At 38.1% G+C, this 16,111-nt stretch overlaps 1 pseudogene; it reads left to right on the top strand.

Annotated features, from left to right (window-relative positions):
* The first annotated feature begins 6,241 nt into the window (after positions 1 to 6,241).
* LOC150008938 (BBSome complex member BBS5 pseudogene) lies at positions 6,242 to 15,769 on the top strand (annotated as a pseudogene).
* Positions 15,770 to 16,111: the final 342 nt, after the last annotated feature.

Below are 16,111 nucleotides of genomic sequence, written 5' to 3'. Positions count from 1 at the left end.
GAAGTTCCACAAAATCGAGCTGCATGGAAGCCCAACAAGCAAAAATATGAAGAAGAAATACTCATCCAGACAGGTGGCAGAGCCACGGCAGAGAGGACACGGTGTGGTGGCGGCAGCAGCAGGCCAGTGAGAAGTGCAGTCACACGTTTTGAAAAGTAGGGAAGGACACCTGGAGAGTGATCCCAGCACCAGACCAAACCACGCGCAGCCCATGGTTCCAGCACTGGAGAAAATAAATCCTCATTGCTTCTGACTGTGCAAACCCGTGGGGGTTAAGGCAGAGGAAGAAACTGCCAAGTCTCTCAGCAGAGTCCACTTGTTTAAAGGGCTCCCACAGTCCTAGAACTTCCACAGACCCACTCACTATGGGAACAATGGCCAGGGCAGCAGCTAAGGGGGCACCAGTCTGGTGCAGAAGTAAGAGAGGTGCCTTGGAAAGGAGCGAGTGCTGGGCAGATGGCATTGTTCCCTTTCGGACCCCTCCCCCACATACAGCGCCACAACATGGTGAAACAGGTTGCCCTTTACTGACGAATTCCTAAGGCTCCTCCTCTTACAACATAACAGGAGCGATAGCTCTACCTGGGACGTGGAGGCAAACAAGCACAGGAACCTGTCAGAATGAGGAGACAGAGAAGTATGGCCCAAAAGGGAGAACAGATCAAGGTTCCAGTGGGAGAACTAAGCGATGAGGAGATAGACAACCTAACAGATGCAGAGTTCAAAACACTGGTGGTAAAGATGCTCACAGGCTTGACAGATATGCTTTAGGATGGCAAACACATAAGAGAAGTGAAGGCTATGCTAAGTGAAACAAAGGAAAACCCACACAAAACCAATAGTGAAGCGAAGGACACCAAGGTTCAAATCAACCAGTGCAGAATGAGGAAGCAAGAATTTTATAAAATGAGAAAAACTTCCCAAATTTGGCGAAGGAGATGGACATACCAGGTCCGGGAAGCATGATTGAGATACCAAAGGTGAAAGATAAAGAGTCTCCCTTGACTCGGGTGTCCACGCATATGAACATTTGCTAGGTTAGAGAGCACTCATTAAATGTTTATGGGATTCCTTTGCAAATTGGGTTATCAGTCTGTGCTGAGTTTCTTCTCTGATTGAATACAAATCTATGGCAGCTTAGGTTCTTCATTCCAAATATGAAATGATTTCCGCTCCTTCCTGAGTCTGTACTGAGGCAGAATTTCACTTCCTGCATAACCTCTCTGGTTTCTGACTGAAGTTTTGAGCTTAAAGAATTCAAAGCTCTACAATAGAAACTGCCAAGATACCATGAGCTTGGACTTGCTGTATTTCATATTGGCTGCCTCACAGGAAACACAAATAGCAAAGCTGTGGGGCATTATGTCTGTGGGGACATGATAATACATTACACTCCAGTGTAAGCTTTGAGCTGTGGATCAGCCGCGGAAAAGCCTAGCCCCATCTCATGGGTATGCTGAAGGATTGTGAAAAAACCTTTAGCTTTCAAAAGTGATAAATGACCATACTCCATTTTCATTTAACTCATGATAATACCTTTAAAAAACTTAGGATGAATCACATATGATTCTGAATCTGGGCAAAACATTCTCTGATAACAGAAGCACAAATGATAGCAAGTATTGAAAAGTAATGGGACCATTGAACAAGATATCTGAAAATAATTGCAAAGAAATAAAAGGTTTATAGTGGTATTCAACCCCTATTTCTCTTGGGCTTGTCTTACCAATTTATGCAACTGTTTGGATGCCTTGATCAGAGATCAACGAAATAACTTATTGCTTGAAATAGAAAGTGATTTATTACCTAGCAGTGTCCTGACAGGAAAGGATTCAGCCATTATTTTTCATACATGTTTGGATTAAATAAAAAAATTAAAAAAAAACAGAAAAAAAATGTAGAGTTGAGCAGGTTGAATGCATTATATACTCTTACATTTATTTTAATGACTATTTTAATAAATACTGTGATCTTCTTAGAAAAGCTGCATTGTTGCACTTTAATACTTTAGAACTTTTAGTGGATTCTAGCAGGTACTGAGGAAAAGGCATTAATACCTTTTCTCTTGGCTTTTTTTTATCATACACCAGAAATAATGGTTGCTACATAACAGGAAGAGAGCTTAATTTAGACTACAAGCTCCCAAATGGTACAACAATTTTTAAATGTACAATATTCCATACTGCATCACATATATGTAAAAACCATTACATGAAAGGATAAAAATGAAACTTTCAAAATGCACATTTCTATTATTAAAAGGAGAAACAGCTGAAATGTTAATCTTTGAAAATCACTAGTAAAACAGTAGGCCCTTCTAAGTGTAGCACTGGACCAAGGACTAAGGGTCTTTTGCATATTCAAGAAGAAAAAAATTAGCATTTATTATGCACTGCAATTTCATACTCCTGATTTTAGGATGTATTCATTTCCTTGACATAAACATGAAATCTCATACTTCCATTTTCCAGTCCTGCATATAAAGAGCTTAGAAGTTGCCCCACCATTTTACAACCAGTAAACTGAAAACCAACAACTTTTCTTAACTCCATCAGTGAAGTGAGGTCACTGAACAAACCACTACTCCCAAATGTGAGGGGACAGACTTGGTGGAAAAAGAGTCACAACTTACCTGAGCAGAGACCTCTACAGGGACCAGAGCAGATAGGAGAGACTGAACCCCACTGAGCCAGTTGCTGAGTCTCGGGATGAACCAGTCTTGGAGAGTCAAGGACTCCCAGGGGACCCAGTCATAAGGGGCACTCATGCTTCTGTAAGTTTTACGTCCAGGATCTCAGAGCAGGTTCTCACAGAGAATAGTGGAGAAAACGCCCCCTAGTGCTTCCTCCGCCAGGGCCAGGGGAGAAGGGGCCAGTTTGAAATGCACCAGAAGATGCTGTTCTTCTTAACAAGGTCTGACCTCACGTGAAACTATTTAACCAGAGCCTAGCTGACCTGGGGGAAGGGAAATACCCATCCAGACCCTTCTAGCCTATCCCACCTAACAGGAGTGAGGCGGGAACTGAGGGACACTTGTGAAGTTCAGAGCCCAGGAACACAGGCTCGGGAAGAGACTTGAGAGTAATCACAGGACTATATAATAGATGACTGCCCCTCGCCCCACACCTTACCACTATTGAAAAACTCCTATTTACCTAATTATGCTCAATTTTCAACAAAGCTACAAGGCATAGAGAAAGGCAAAAACAAAGTTTGAATAGACTGAGAATTAGACCAAAGTCAGATATGGCACAGATGTTGAAATTATCAGACTAGGAATTTTGCAAAGCTATGATTAATAAGCTAAGGGATTTAATGGAAAAGTAGACAACATGCAATAACAGGTGGATAATGTTAGCAGACATGGAAATTCTAAGGAAGAATAAAAAAGAAATGCTAGAGATTAAAAAAAAACACAAACAGAAGTGAAGATTGCATTTGTTGGACTCACACTGTACACGGCTGAGGAAAGCACCTCTGAGCTTGAGGATAGGACAGTAGAAGCTTCTCAAACTGAAAATCAAAGAGAAGATAGAAAACAGAACAGAATTTCTAGGATCTGTGGGGCTACTACAAAAGGTGTGGTATACACACAATGGGAATAGCAGAAGGAGGAGAGAAAGAAACAGGAAGAGAAATCATATTTAACCAATAATGATGGAGAATCTTCCCCAGATTAGTCGGACATTCAATCACAGATGAAATAGAGTTAGTTGGTGAAAGAGTAGGCTAATAGATCAGTGGAACAGAATAGAAAGCCCAGAAATGACCCACATAAATACAGTTTACTGATCTTTGACAAAAGAGCGAAGACAATAAAATGGAGCTGAGAGAGTATTTTTCAACAACTGGTGCTGGAACAACTGGACATTCACATGCAAAAAGAATGAATCTAGACAAAAGACTTACACCCTTCACAAAAATTAACTCAAATGGATAATAGACCTCAATGTAAGATGCAAAACTATAAAGCTCCTAGATGATAACACAAGGAAAAACTAGATGATTTTGGATATGATGATGACTTTTAGATACAACATCAAAGTAAAATCTGTAAAAAAAAAAATAAGCTGGAGTTTATTAAAAACTTCTGCTCTGTGAAAGACAGTGTCAAGAGACTGAGAAGATAAGCAGAGACAGGAAGAAAAGATTTTCAAAAGACATCTGATAAAGGACTGTTATCCAAAATATACAAAGAATTTTTAAAACTCAGAAAATAAATAAGTGATTAAAAAATGAACCAAAGATCTTAGCAGACAACTCATCAAAGATACACAGATGGCAAAGAAACATATGAAATGATGCTCCACATCATATATCATTATGGAAATTCAAAATAAAACAGTTAGATACCACTATACCTATTAGAATGTCCAGAAATCTGGAACACTGCCACCACCAAATGCGGGTGAGGATGTGGATTAACAGAAGCTCTCATTCATTGCTAGTGACAATGCAATGTGGCACAGCCACGTCAGAAGACAGTTTGGCAGTTTCTTACAAACTAAACATACTTGCCATATGATCCAGTAATTGCACTCCTTGGCATTTACCCAAATTAACTGAAAATTTATATCCACACAAAAACCTGCACATAGATGTTTATAGCAGCTTCATTCATAATTGCCAAAACTTGGAAGCAACCAAGATATCCTTCAACAGGTGAATAGATAAACTGTGGTATACCCAGACAATACTAAGCACTAAAAAGAAATGAGCTAGGAAGGTATGAAAAGACGTGGAGGAACCTTAAATGTATATTGCCAAGTGAAAGGAGCCGATCTGAGAAGGCTACACACTATGATTCCAATTCTATGACATTCTGGAAAGGGCAAAACGATGGAGACAGTAAAAGGATCAGCGGTTGCCCAGGTTAGTAGGGAGAAGGAGGTAAAAAGGTGGAGCACAGAGGACTTTTAGGGCAGTGAAACTATTCTGTATAATACAATAGTGGGTACGTCATTATACATTTGTCAAAACCCATAGAATGTCCAACACCAAGAGTGACCGCTAAACTATGAACTTTGGGTCACAATGATGTGTTGATATAGGTTCCTCAATTATAACTTAGGTGCGGGAAATTAATATTGGGGAAGTTATACATGTGAGGGAAGGAGGCCTGTACTTTCTCTCAATTTTGCTGTAAACCTAAAACTGTTTTAAAAAATAAGGTTCTTTAGTTTATTTGTAAAACTATGTTTTATATCAGATTATCCCTGTATTAAAAATTATATTTGTTGTTTTTATAGCAGCATTATTCCAAAAAGGTTAGGCCCTTTCCAGAAATTATCTCATGGATATTTTTTTCTATCCTTTTAAAATCTGATGTGGTCAGCTGCTAGAAATGCCAGATGTCACTTATATGCTGGAAGATAAAGTGATTTTAACAGATCAGCCTAGAAAGTTTATCTTAGAGCTGAATAGGTTAAATCAGGATTTGGGACTACTAATTTTTCCTTTCCATGGTTACACTTATGACCCAATCCTATAAGAATGTATTTTATGCCATTCTGCTGATTTTAGAAAAATCACATTTACATATGTCTCTTCTTGATCCTTTTATAATAATAATTTTGGTAAACTCAAGTTTCAGCAAAACACTTCAGGAACTATTAAGGCTAATTTACATGATATTCTAGTTGAAGTTTAAAAATATAATATGTTATGCCAATTCTATGAGGAAAACAGTGTCGATATTTTTCAGGTGAATAAACTAAAGCCAAGTGAAATGGATTGCCTTTATCAAGGTCACACAACGTGTCAAAACTGGAAATTTGTTATCAATTTGAACAACTGTGAACAACTACACATTCCCTCTTGTTTCTATCATTCTCAAATTATATCGATTTGGATATCACTTCAAATATATTCCTCTCAATCCTAGAAAGAATTTGCAGTTCACAATAAAAGCCTTGTCTATAGCACTGCAAAAACAGACAATGAATATAGTATGGTATATAGAAAGAAGGTAAAATAAATAAATGTGGAAACTTAAATAATGACTGTGACTAACCATAAAATGGTCTCAGAATTCTTTAAATACAATGGCAAAATATTCCACCTGATAAAGCAATGCTTGGAAGAGATGGTATGGTCTGTATGTGGTGGGAGGAGTGGAAAGTGGCGAGGAGTTCAAGGAAGGGTGAAATGACCCTCCATAGACTAGCAGAGAGAAATCAAATCAACATCTATAAGTTCTGCTTCCGAATGCTGTGAGACTTCTGTTCTAATCGACAAAGGAATGGCTACGCACAAGCAACACTCTCCACTTTTGCATGCTCGAAGAAACAAGACGCTGGGAACAGCTGTGAGTAAAAATGTCAAGAAGAAATCCACTGCGACCAGAGGATTTGGGTTCTGGCTGATCACACCCACAAGAGCTGAAGTAACCAGCCAGCTCTGTCATTACATAAAGGGTCACCGCTTCTCAGAGCAGTTGCTGGTTTTCTCCGATTCTTCTGAGGTTTTCCTTGGAGAACTTGTTTTCCCTTTGCCTCTGAACCAATTGCTAACAATATAAAATCTCTCACTATAAAGCAGGGAGTCTAGTTTTTGTTTTTTTTTTTAAGTGAAAAACTCAGGATGCAAACACCCAAGGAAATATTTTCCTTGAAATCATTGCCTTGGGTGGTGACAAGATTAGTCTAAGAGAGGCTGTCTTGGCTTAAATCAGTTTGCCTTTAGAGCCAGTAACAGTCAAAAAGGAGATTTGTTTTTATATAATATATAGTGTTACATGATGATGTTTTAATAGATTATGCTTAGTCTTTAAGGTTTTGTTTAATGGCACTGTGACTTTTTACTGTTTGTAGATATTAATACTGACTTGGTTTTAAAATGTCAAAAGCATTTAATGAAGTACATAATGTTATATTTGTTTATTCAATCAAAATCACTTAATGGAAATCTATTTTATATATATATCAGGACTGAGTTCATAGAAGAATCAGTCACCCTACTAAGGGAAATGACACTTTTTTAATAACCAAAAGGCATCTTCTCATAATTAATATAAATATGTGGTTCCTCATTCCAATTTTATGGGTATTCATTGGCAACCACCTTATACTTTTCTTTACAAAGGAAAAGAGCAGTGTTCTGAGCCTCTGCTTATTTTTTCCTAGCTCTTTTTCCTTCCTTTTCTCCACTTTTTAAATAATACATTTTTTCTAGAGATCAACATTTCAGCTTAAGCTGTCAAGATTTTCCTTTAACATCTCAGGCACCTAAGAAAACTCCCGCCTTACATTCTGGTGTTTTAAAATTATCTTTGTCTAGTGACTTGACACTAGTTTATTTTCTTCCAGAAATAAAACCTACCTGCCACTCAAGTAAGTTATTCAGGACTTAAAAAAAAAATTTGCTGCCATTATTCAAACATAAAGGACAGCTGTTGCTTTCATCAATGCCCAGCTATTTAGTGAATAGAAATATTAAAGTGAATCTTTTTTAAACTAGTGCACTATTGTAACAGAACCCCTGGGCTGCTCCGATTGAAACAGAACCCACGGGCTGTTTAGTTAGGGGCCCGATTGCCCGCCGCCAGAATCATAACTCTGAATACCAGAGTTTAGTGAAAAGAAAAAGAATTGTTTATTTACACAAAGTCCTGCCTCCCCCTCCCAGACCTGGCCAGTCTTAGGAAAGTCAGAAACACCGTTTCCCCACTTCCTAGGCACAGTTCAGCTTTACCAGTAGCTGCCAATCACTCAGTTCTTATTGGGGAGGTCCTTTCTGTGCTGTGGTGCCCTCCAGCTCTCAATGCAGGAACGCCTTGATTCTCAGCCTCCTTGTAAACTGCCTTCTTCCTGCAAACCGCATGGATCTCCTCTCCTCAAAGCAGCCTGGCAAGAGCCTCTTCTTAAAGCAGCCTGGAGACCCCTGCTCCAAGCCAGATGGAGGGAGCCCACAAGAGCCAGAGAGTGAGGGCGTGAGGGCCAGAGAGAGCCTGAGAGAGAGAGAGCCTCCTAGAGCCAGAGCTAGCCCAAAATGTCCACAGCTCCTTCTCTCTTCCTCCCTGCCTCCTCTCTCTCCCTGCCTCCTCTCACGCAGTGGGTGTTGCAAACAGTTCTGCCCATTCACAGAACCCTCCGTAGGCTCTGTCCGCTTCTTCCCTACCAGCCCACAGTCCAAGATCCCTCCCATCTTTCTGAGTCTTGGAAGTAAAGCGGATCTTTGCAACAATGTATCCAGCCACTAGCTCCAGGCATGCAAGGGCATCCGGAAAGCTGCTTCCCGCTCCCTATCTCCCAGCCGCAAACTCTGGGGTTTGTTTTTGGACTCCCCTGTTTCTGTAACACTATGAAGAAAACAGCCGATCCAGTTATAACAGTTATCCATTCTTAATGGTCTCTAGTAGCTGGGCATCCATCCTGGAAAAAGTGTCCAGTGGGTTCTATTACAAAGTTAAGGAACTCTGTGTATAGTTATAAACAGCGGCATCATTAAATAGCTTTGTGCATAAGTGCGTTTTTTTTCTAAATGGCAATTTATTAATGCATTATCATGCTGAGAGTTTATATATTGTAAGAAGCTCGGGACCCTTGAGTAGAGTCAGCCTTCAATTTAATGCTTCACAGAAAAGTCACTAACGAGGAGGACTCCTTCACGCCAAATTAGCCTGAGGGGGTTTTAAGAAAGATGGAATCCAGTTCCTATCATTTTTTTTCTTTTTTTTTAGTGTGGAAAGCTTTACATTTGAAAAGACAGAGCTCACTGTATTTTTAGTAAATAAATGCTTGTTTGAATGTATAAACTTAATTGGCCTCAGTTTTTCTGGGTGTAAAATTAAGATAGGAAAAAATGTACTCTGACCTCCTTGTGTGAATTAACGTCAGTGTTTTGAGATCATGGTCCCCTGCCTGGCCCATCAGATATCAGGGTTGTGGTACCATAATGATGTGCTGAAGCAACTGATATGGGCTTTCTGAGAGCCAGCCAAATGTTAAATCTGCAGGAATTTTGTAAGCTAGTTGTTAAACGTAGCCATTAGTAAAATTAAGGTGTATAAATTTACTATTCAGTAAGTTACAGTTTAAAATGTAATATTTAAAATTCAGCAACTTTAATTATTTTACTACCTTTTTCTGTTAGTTATGTCCTTGCTGTTATTTACATGTATTGTGTCTATACTGTGGAGATACTATGTAATGGTGTGCTACTGAGCAGCTCCTCCTAACTCCACACCCAGGGATGTCAAGTGTGTGGCTCCGAATTGGCCATGGTGGGGGGTGGGAGCACTTATACCACGGAAATGGGGAAATGCTACGGATCAATGCCCTTCAATGTTGTTCGGAGAGCTGATGGTTAAACATTGACTCACACACTGCTGGGATCACCAGGCTGAAACTGATGAAAAGATAGGGTCTTGGAGTTCAGTGAGAGAACCAGAGTGCCACCTTAAAGCTGGCCACACAGATGTTTCCACAGATAGATTTCACAAGGCATATTTTTACCTGGGTACAACTGGGTCATATATTCTCCTAGCTTGATGCCAGTCTGGTCCTGTGAGGAAGAGAGAAGAGTCTTCAACTGCAAGTGCAGTTCTAAGGAAGTTTAGCTCAGGCCAATGGGAGTCCCTCATTTTGCAGAAAAGGATTTCCCTTTGTTTTCCCCTCAATCATTGACTGAGAGCAACCCGTTGAAAGCATGACCTTGGTGCACATGTTGGGGGAGTAGCCGCAGGGACAAAGGCAGAGATGGGGGCAGTGCAGGGAAGAAGATGGTAGGGGCTGGAGGAAGAATGAAGACCAGCAACTAGTACAACTTGGTTGTAATGTAGGACTCATGGGAGCAAAGAGTGAGAGATGTTGAGTGTAACATTTCCTATTAAAATGCACTCCCTAGCAATATCTGTTGAAAAAAACAACGGAAACACTCTTGACATTCAACACCTCTGGAGCTGGGGCTACCAGCTTTGTTGTTAAAGTATCAGAACACTCACATGAGCTTTGAAGGAAAAGAAGAAAATGTTTTGCTAGACAGACATGCTCTTGTTATCCTATATTCCCTTAGGTTGCCAGTTTCCTGAACTTGTAGCTCTCAGCACAAATTTTTGCAGTTGTAGAATGGGACTGAAGGGGCAACACTTCCAAGTCACCTAAGAAGAATGCTGAGGAAGAACAAAGCCAAACTGGCATTGCCAAAGTTAGCAGAAGCCATCATTCATTCAAACAAATAATATTTATTGAAACCCTGGCATGTGTCAGATATTATTGAGTATTCCTGGTGATACAGCACTGAACCATACAGAGAAAAAAAAAAAAATCTTACCTTCATGCAGCTTGCATTCTATTTGGAAAGACAAACAATAAATAAATGAACAAAAAGTTTAAATAAGCTATCTCCAGATACTGAGCCTGATGAAGACAAGCAGAGTAATAGGATATAGGATGATAATTCTACCCTGCTCAGTTGGTCTGAGCCTGATGAAGACAAGCAGAGTAATAGGATATAGGATGATAATTCTACCCTGCTCAGTTGGTCAGGAAAGGCCCTCCTCAAGAAGTGATAATTGAGCAGCAGCCAAGATTGGAGCTTTCCCTTTTCCTTTTGAAGACTACAACTCTCACTGTTTTAGCTCCCTCTGACTAAGAAAAATTGCGTACAAACTAACACAACCTGCACTTTATATTGATTTCATTTACATTTACCATGAGCTTAAGAGCCAATAGATGTTCTAGATAAACACACTGAAAGCAGAATTATCTGTACTAGTTTCTTAGAACCAAGAACATTTATTTTTTAAAAATTCCTCCCAATATTTTTGAGGATATAGCAAATTTTTAAGAATAATAACTCGAATCTCATGAATATGTAGGCAAGACCATAGGGATATTTAACTTTAAAAAAATATGTTTCTTTAAAAACAAGTATTCCTTTTGTATTTTCTCCTCAAAGCATAAGTGTGAAAAATAAAAAAGTTTTTTGTATATATTTATATGTGTATAACTCAATCATTATTATCTTGAATTACTAAATTTCACCCGATTTTAGATAATTTTTACTATTCAAAACATCAGGACACAAAAAGAACTAAAACCCTCTTCTTTATTGTTACACACAAGATTTAAATATTTAATATGAAGCAAAATAATCATTTAGGCTTTTTTCTACATTTGCGTGTTGAAATACTGATTAAATTATTATATAATGTAAAAATATATTATTGTCAAACCAAGCTTACCAGCATTTCATATGAAATAGGTAATAACTATAAAATCAATCTTATAACATGACTCCATTGGAACGTGATGACAAATACTAGCTCTGCTTTCTTCATAGTCCTTTGTGGTGTGAAAAGCTTGGTAGAATTCAAGCATGGAAGCCACCATCAAGCCCCCAAACCTGCATCCAATACGTAATAGCTACTGTGCCAATAAACTGTGGCTTTCATTTACAATCACGGAATTCTTTACCTTAATTTCAGTATGGCATCTAAAGTTCTATTCTAAACACTTGGGAAGCAATATCTCAAGTCCCTGATCACAGCTGGACCTTTGGAGAGGACAGTGTCCTTGTCTCTTCCCTTAATTGTCCTGTTAGCCAAGATGCAGCAAAAGGGAAACTAGCCTACATACTTAGGTAGAAGCCTAGAAAATAGAAAGGCTCAAGCATTAGTTGAGCAGTATATTCTGTCTTGTGGAGCTTTCTAAATAGAGGTTACAAGTAATAAATGGATTCGAGTTCTACTTTTAGGTATTTACAAGATCTCGTTGCATTAATCTCTCTGTCATATGTCAATCATCAAACATACCATAGCAGAATGGCCACTTCATAGCCTAGTGGACTTTTCTATCACTTATCATCAGTAAAGAAGTCTCGGCCATTAACATAAGAGGAAGTACAACTCACTATGAGTCAACAGTTGTAGCAGTTAAATTATAGTCTAATCTTGGCTACTGTGCAAGGCTTCCAATTTTGATCACACTTTTGTTGATTCCTTGATAGCAATTCAATGTTAAAAAATGATAAATTGGTGCCTTGGAATCTGTAGCTTATCCTGTGCCAGTCTATCACATACGCTCCTTCTCTTCCTCCTGTTGCCACTGATGCTTCCTGGATGTTCTAATTGGGTCAGAAGTTTCAAGCAGAATGGAATGGGGGTAGTTAACAATCGCTGTCCAGACCTAGGGGTCTTGAGGAGAAGTGTAGCTGATGCAGCAGGAGCACAGCGGGCAGCCACATAGCGAGTTTGTCAGGTAGTCTTGCTCTTTCCCACTCTATATTTTCTCTAGTCAATCTAATCATCTTTTCTTCGGAAGCGATCTGTCAATTCTGCTTGTATCTTCTTACATTTATTTTTCTATCCTTGGAGTTCAGAAATTTCACTAGGCTGTGTCTCTCCATATTTTTTCATTACTTCTGGTTCATTAATCCAGTAGACCCTTCCCTATTTAAGAGTCTGGAATATCTGAAAGATTCATATTATGGAAGGGCACAGCTTATGAAAATTTTCTTCTATTATTTATTTGATTACTATGTCTTCATGATTTCTTCTTTTCTCCTTCTGGATTAGTCTTTCCTGTTTTCCTCACCATGACTACCACTTCCGGTTTTTTACGTTTGATTGTATTTAATCTTTCAAAACAGGAAGTCAGTCTCAGCAGTTACCAGACTCTTTGTTTTCAGTTCCAGGAAACTTTTTTGGTCCTATAATTATACCCCTTGAAGAGTTTTAATCATATTTTATCTAGGTTTTCTTCCTCTTTCACCTCCATAATAGAGGTGTATTGTAGTTTTCCAATTTAGCTTTTCCTTCTACCTGAGCTGCAATGTTCCCCTCAAGTGGCTTGTGATCTTTCTCTGCCAATTCATGCTGGTTTTCAACACTTCTGTGGAGTTCTCTGGTTCTTTGTTGCGTGTTGACAGAGTAGGGATTTTTCCTTCCATGGGCAGCCAATGACCCTCTTTGCCCCTTTGCTGATATAAATGGTAGAGACCTCTCAGTTCACAAGTCCAAGTAGGGAAAGTCTGATCTGAGCCCAGCATGAAAACTACCTCTCCTGGGATGGGCATATCATGCAAGGGACAGTCAGCCTCTCTCCCTGCAAATGCAAACAGAGACATTCTTCCCTTTCTTTGTCCCTGAGCCTCTCCAACTGTTGGCTGGCTCTCCCCATACACCCTCACTACTGTTCCCCAGCAACTCCCTTTTACATTTTGCCTTCTTTCTGCACCTTCTTTCAAGGACTTAAGTCTCGCACTATGTGTGGAACCTCTTCAGGTTGCCAAGGTCAGCCTTTGACTTTTTCTGGACAGCTCTAGTTGCCCAGACGGGAACACAAGGCCAGGTCCCCATCTTCTCAGAATCCCACATCCCAACATTTTAAAAGCATTCACAATTCTTTGGAGGATAACATATTACTGGAAGATAAAATCATATTATTATTGTTTTCCTAAATTACTACTCCAGAAATATAATATGTATGGAATTTTTTATAGTACAATAGATGAGGATATGGTCCCATGGACATGTAGCTTTTATAATATTCATTCAATGCTCACTTCTGATTTACCAGCCTCATAACTCATCTGATTATTACAAACTGGGTCATATTGTTAGCTAATTTTTCATAGTAGTTATATAGCTAACAGTTACCAGCTATCTACCATGTCAAGCACTAAAGTGTTGTGTGTATAAGGTTATTAAATTCTCACAAAACCCCTTGAAATAGGTACTATTATTTCCAGCATAACACAATATAGAAACCAAGGCCATGAGAAGTCAAGCAACTAATGAAAGTCACACAGCTAGTGAGAGGCTTTATTTCACTCATAAATAATAATAATGATCTACTGGTGAATAGCTCATGTCTTATATTTCTCTGCTTCCTCAACTGTGCTTGACACTCAGGCTCTCAGTCAATAAACACTTATTTAGAGAAGCAATGTTTTATTTATACTTGATACCTAGAACACTATGAATGTTTCAAAAATATTTTAATTATAAAAGAAAGCATTAATAGGCTACTGAGATTTAAAAAGCAAATCCATATAAGATATCCCACAGCTATTTATAGAAGACCTAACTATCAGCCACTAACCTGGGTTCCAGGGATCCAAATATGAATAAAATGTTGCCTCTGTCCTTAAAGAATAAGAAGTCTAAAGGGAAAGCAGATACACAAGCAATTAAATATAATAAAATATAATTGTTCTTTAATGTCTGCATAAAGTGCTATGGGGCCACACATAAAAAATATTAATTTTCCAGTAGGATCATAAGTTTTTCTCCCACTTAATTAATAATAGAAGAAAACATAGAAAAAACACTACTTAAAATTTTTGTATTAAAATTTATTGCATTAATCTATAACTCATTTGATGATATAAATGATGATGTAGGCTAATACTGATGAAAGTTTATCATCTTTGGAAAAGAGATATTTTAACACTGAAAGCACTTTTTGTGTGTGTGCTACAATCAAGAAAACTTAATGTATTTTACTTTTAAATTTTTAAAATACATGTTGCAATATGTTCAAACTTGAACAAGCAGACCCAATGTTAGAACACCAATTTTAAGAAGACCCTAAATGGCAGCTTGCCATCTGTCTTCAGTTAATGAACAAGTACCATTCCACACCACGTGATTCACACTTGAATATCTATATATACTTCCATGAGATAAAGCCTTTACATTTATTTTGAATAAAAAAGGTATTACCCAGAGATAGAAAATTCATTATTTTAAACACTGTAACCTCAGTTCCACCTCTGTGGAGAGGACCCACCGCGGACCTCAGCAACCAGGTTGGTGCCGGACATTTATTGCCAGGATCAGGGTGTCCACTCCCATGTGTCCTCACCACAGATGAAAACAAGTCCCAAAGAAGTCCTTATTGTTTAGACGCAATTGAAGAACCAAGGGAAATAATGGAAATAGAGGTAGACCCAGTAACAAACTTAAGAATTCTCTGGCACTCTTTGGCATTACCCAGAGTCAGTCTTTCCATCCATTAAAACTACATATTGAATATTGCAACAAGGGCTGCTAACTCTAAATTACAAGGCCAAACTGAAGCTCTTTATATATTAATGAAGTGAAATAGCACTTGTTTTGTGTTTATATTTACAAGTTTGGTTCCTGGAAATTCTAGACTTTTACTTCTCTGATTGCAGTACACAGAGCATACGAAACTTCTAAAATATATTGTGATTTTAAATTGAGAAGTGCACTAATTCAAAATAAGCAACTAAAATTGTTACCACAGGAACATGTATATTATAAAATCAATGGAATGTGCAATTTATCCAGTGATCAGGGAAATTTATGAAACTTTTTAATTACCAATGTGAGAGAATTGTGCGACATACAAATTTGAATGACAGTTTCAACATCGATATACCATATTTGCAAATTCCTTCAGTAAAGATTAGAGATTTAAAATTTGGTTTAGCTCTTGTCATTGAAAGCCCTCAGTGAAGTGGAGGATATGTTCTTGACTTTAAAATAGATCCTGTGGAAAAACTACAAACATCAGTTAAGGAAATCAGTTCGCTTCACAAAGTCTATAATACCAGTCCTATATTTGGAGTAGATTATGAGACGGAAGAAAAGCCGCAGCCCCTTGAAGTTCTGAAAGTTGCACAAATTCAAGATGATGTAGAAATAGACTCTGATAATCACGCAGACACTTTTGTGGCTTATTTTGCTGATGGCAGTAAGCAACAAGATTGTGAACCTGTATTATCAGAACTGGGGCTTGCAATAGAGAAATTGAAAGATAGACTCACTGTACACGGACTTTGGGAAGTAATGAGTTGATCTTGAGATGAGCTGGAATTTTATTTAAAGATATCTCAAGATTACAGACACTAATGTCTGCTATAAGGCATAAAATAGTTTCTACGTTTACAGAAAAAGCTTTTAAGAAAGAGTTTTTAAATGATTAAACAAAACTAATTATCTAAGATTTTAGTGTCACTTTTCTAGAAATTATATTTAGAATTGTAATTAAGATGTATCTGGTTTGTAAATATGTTTATTTTGTAGCTAATACTTGTCAATTATTAGTCTTTGGATCTTAAATAACTATACCATGTTGGGTTTAATTAAATATTTATGCATGGTAGGACACAAAACAAGCCTCAACAAATTCAAGAAAAT

Source organism: Furipterus horrens, unplaced genomic scaffold, assembly GCF_987537825.1.
Source record: "Furipterus horrens unplaced genomic scaffold, mFurHor1.1.pri manual_scaffold_5, whole genome shotgun sequence".
Classification (NCBI taxonomy): Eukaryota; Metazoa; Chordata; class Mammalia; order Chiroptera; family Furipteridae; genus Furipterus; species Furipterus horrens.
The sequence above is the reverse complement of the archived record's forward strand: the minus strand, read 5'-3'. Positions and strand labels throughout refer to the sequence as shown.